The following is a 4,309-nucleotide window of genomic DNA, read 5'->3' on the forward strand; positions in this document are numbered from 1 at the left end:
CAAATCCTCCAAACTTGGCCGCCGCGGTGGCTGAGCGGTTATGGTGCTCGGCTGCTGGCCCAAAAGACGCGGGTTCGATCCCGGCCGCGGCGGCTAGAATTTCTTTGGAGGAGAAATTCTAGAGGCCCGTGTACTGTGCGATGTGTGCACGTTAAAGAACCCCACGTGGTCGAAATTTCCGGAGCCCTCCACTACGGCGTCTCTCATAGCCTTAGTCGCTTTGGGACGTTAAACCCCATAAATCAAATCAAATCCTCCAAACTTTCGCCCTCTTGGCGATTAGCATAGTACGTGAACATTGTCTCGAGCCTGGTCGCTACCTGATATCATGAGTCACTTTGTTCTTTGCATACCGCCATAAACAACCTCTTGTACTCATTCGGAGTCATTCGGAGCTCTTTTAAAACTCTCTCCTTAAGCTCATTATATGGCATGACCCTCTCATCTGATACGCTGGCTACAAACGCCCTCATTTTCTCAGTCAGAAATGGCAACAGAATAGCCCCACGAATTTTTTCTGGAATTTTAAGTGTCACCATCATTGTGTCAACACTCTTGAACCATGCGGGCACCATTTCCTTTTCCGGCATAGGCACCAGCACCGCGCTTTCAATTCTTTTGCATAATCGCCCAGCTTTGTAGCTGACCTCTGTCCATGTTGCGCATCCGCTACTGATTGAAGTTGCATTTGAGTCAGTTTTATTTTTTCCAGCTGAATTTGGAGCTTTGACTTTTCAATTTCCCACAATGGAACCTTACGCTCCTTTTCTACAAGCAACGCTTGTGTCATATTTCCTAGTGCCTGTTCTGTCGCTGGCAATTGCTCTGCTGACGCAGGTTGCCTGTTAGGCTCTAGACGATTCTCTGCGGCGTCCATCACTTTATCAGTCATTGCATCTATCTATAGCTTACAATGACTACACAGACATGGCAACTTTGGAGAAAGCAGAAAGGTGTCCTACCTCTCTCGATGCTCCGTCGACCGCACTGCTGTCGCACTCGGCGTGATGACAGCGGGCTCCCGGGAAGGTAGACGCACACGGGTGCGTCCCACAGCAGCTCACTGCCTTGGAACTCGCTTCGCTTGATCGCCTGTTTCTTGATCTGAACCTTTCAATGTGAACGCCTGGTTCCTTTCAGCAGCTTGCTGTCTCGAACCCTCGACGGCTTGTCTTCGCCCGGCTCCTTCAGCTCCTCGCTGACTTCAGCTTCCGGCGTCCTCTCGAACTCGACCTGCGTTCTTGAAGCGTCTCGACGTGTTTCTCGACGCAGCTTCGCATTTACTCCTTTAGGACGAGCTGCGCTGTAGCTTGTTCACCGACTTGTTCTTCTAACCTTCCGTGGAATTCCTCGTATAGAAAGATGTTGCGGACCTGTCACGACAGCGCCAGTTGAGTTTCCCCTTCAAGTGGAGATGTAAGGAAACATTTGATAAATCAGATTTCTTGATGGATGAGACATTACTCACCGGCGGGACAAGAAGGTGAACTATTTATTAACACATAAATAAACAAGAAGAAACGAGCCAGGAGAAAAGTATTTACAACATGACTGAACTGTTGATTACACGAAATTAGCCCCACTTAACCGAGAGCGTTCCGTTTTAACCCTTCTGTCTCCGCCCTTGGCGGGGACAGCAACCAATAACAAAACAGGCGACACTTCTGTGCTGATAGAGCCTGTGCCGCGTCATGTGTCTGCGTTATCATGCGTTGTCTGCGTTGTCATGTGTCGGCGTTATCAGATGCCTGAAACGTTGTCTGTCCGTGACGTCGCTTGTCACATGAGCGCTTGCCATATAAAGATGCTGCTTGCGTGAAATAAAGGCTTGTTGTTATCGTTCCGGGATCGGGGCCAGTCTCAGTTCCTTCCTGCCCGCTGCCCGGCCGCGCTCGGCGTCCGGCAAGGGCCCTATCGCCACATGATGTCAGAAGTGGTGGGATTCTCTGGCATTTGAGGGGCGTCGCCTTAACTTCGTCAACCGGCGCCATGTCAGAGGACAAGGCAGTCAAGCCCGTTCACGGCATGTTCGCGGTTCCAGCTCCGCCAAGGTTTGACTTCGACCGGACGTGCGAATGGCCTTCTTGGATCCAACTCTTTGATGACTGCCGCTTCGCCTCGGGCCTAAATGAGCGGAGTGAAGAAGCGCAGGTCCGGACTCTACTATATACGATGGGCAGGCAAGCAAGAGAAATCTTCTTTACTTTTGCATTACCGAAGAAGAACAGAAGCAATACGAAGTCGTCAAAAAGAAGTTCGACAAGCACTTCGTCGCCGCAAGGAACCTTGTTTATGAGAGCGCGTGCTTTCACCGTCGCAGTCAAGAACCTGGAGAGCCAGTCGACCAATTCTTTACCGCGTTGCACATGCTGGCGGACCGGTGCGACTACAAGGAAAAAGAGCGCATGATTCGCGACAGGTTCGTGGTCGGCCTCAGGGATGCTAAGCTCTCTGAGTCGCTTCAAATGGATGCGGATTTGACCCTCGCCAGCGCTTTGGCAAAAGCGCGCTTAAAGGAGACCGTCCAACGACAGCAGCAGCAACTGCGAGAAACCGACTACGAACCCTTGGTAGCGGCGACCGGCAATTTTGACGCGGTCAGCAAGCAAGGGCAGCCCGGAAAATCTTCTTCAGGACAGCACTCGGGCAGCTCGTCAAAGAAGTGTTCACCTGGAATGCAAGGTACGCGCCCCAGAGTCCAGTCCTACCGACCAGGCACCCCCGGGTCATGCCCCAACTGCGGTCAAGACTCAAGAACAAGACTCCCCTGTGGTTGTCGTTTTTTGCGCTATCTTACTACCAAGTATGAATTACCAACTAGCCCAGCACCATGTTTTATTGAAGGCGGAGATTATACATCCTCGCTTGTTCTGTGTCCTTATACTGACGAAACCGATTCATTGTAAGCCTGCCCTGACGAGGGGAATAGGAGGTATTCACTCAACCCGCAGTGGTCGCCATTTTGGTGTCTATGCAGCACGGCGAAAGACTGCGGTGCGTGTCTAATCAGGCTTATCCCCCCCTCCTACGGTCTGCACCGCTGAAGCTGGGAGCTGAACACCAAAATGGCGCCTGTGACGTCACGTGAATACCTCCTATACCATACCCGAAACTGTTGGCAAAATAAACGTTAAAAGAACAGTTGCGTTTGTCGTAACACTGTACCGAAACTAGTAAACTCGGGCACCGAAACTAGTAAACCAACGCAACTAACATTACTAAGCTGTTATTATTACAAAAGAAAGCTGTCCGTGCAATTGCTTACGCACCGCGTCTCGCTCACACAGAACCACTTTTTAACAGACTTTCCATAGCCACCATGAATTCCATATACAATGACTTACTCCTTAGACGATTTATAGGAAGCAAAAAACAGGGTAACAATTTATTTCAAGAGCTATCTAACCTCAGAAGAAATACTAACGTTTACGATACCCGGCATAACGGAATATGGTGCATTCCAAAAACACAAACTAACTACAGAACCCAGGCACTAAGTTACCGACTGCCATCATTACTCAACTCACTCGGCATTATTACATGATCATTTGTGTCCAGCGATAAATGTCTGTGTGGTAAACTTTTTTTATACTGTTTCATTGGAACTGTGATAATTTGTGATAGTTTTGTATTTTCCAAATTCTGTTTTGCATTTTTGATTGCTAATTCATATTGCTATGTTGAATTGTATAGTAAACTATTAATAAGCATTATTAATATAACATATCTTCATCACTTGTATTCCAAATTGATTTTCTTAATAACCCTCATTACTACTTCATACTCCTATGTCGAGTTGAATACTGAACTATGTTTTTTAAAGGTGATCTTTATACCATTTCCTAATCGTTGCTGTTGTCAAATTGTGTTTGTTACCAGAATTCATAACATATGTAGCCTTCATTAATAGGGAACATGGGCCCTGTCAAGCCGCGCTTTTTCCGGCTTTTTGCCCATGTTCCCGACATTGTGTACACATGATGTCAAATAAATCTGTCTGTCTGTCTGTCTGTCTATATTGAACCGCGCCCAGAATCGAACCCCCGTATTTGGAGTCAGCAGCCGAGCACGTTAACCACTGAGCCACCGCGGCGGGGGCCTATATTGAAATGCGACCGCCGCGCCCAGAATCAAACCCCCGTATTTGGAGTCAGAATCCCAGCACCGTAACCACTGAGCCACCACGGCGGGGGCCTATATTGAAATGCGACCGCCGCGCCCAGAATCGAACCCCCGTATTTGGAGTCAGCATTCCAGCACTGTAACCACTGAGCAACCGCGGCGGAGGCCTATATTGAAATGGGACCGC

The 4,309-nt window shown here is 48.8% G+C and overlaps 1 pseudogene; it reads left to right on the top strand.

Moving 5' to 3' along the window:
* The first annotated feature begins 1,865 nt into the window (after positions 1–1,865).
* Positions 1,866–3,103, top strand: LOC149345521 (uncharacterized; annotated as a pseudogene).
* The last annotated feature ends 1,206 nt before the right edge of the window (positions 3,104–4,309 follow it).

Source organism: Amblyomma mixtum, chromosome 4, assembly GCF_055824585.1.
Source record: "Amblyomma mixtum isolate Tamu chromosome 4, ASM5582458v1, whole genome shotgun sequence".
NCBI classification, from domain to species: domain Eukaryota; kingdom Metazoa; phylum Arthropoda; class Arachnida; order Ixodida; family Ixodidae; genus Amblyomma; species Amblyomma mixtum.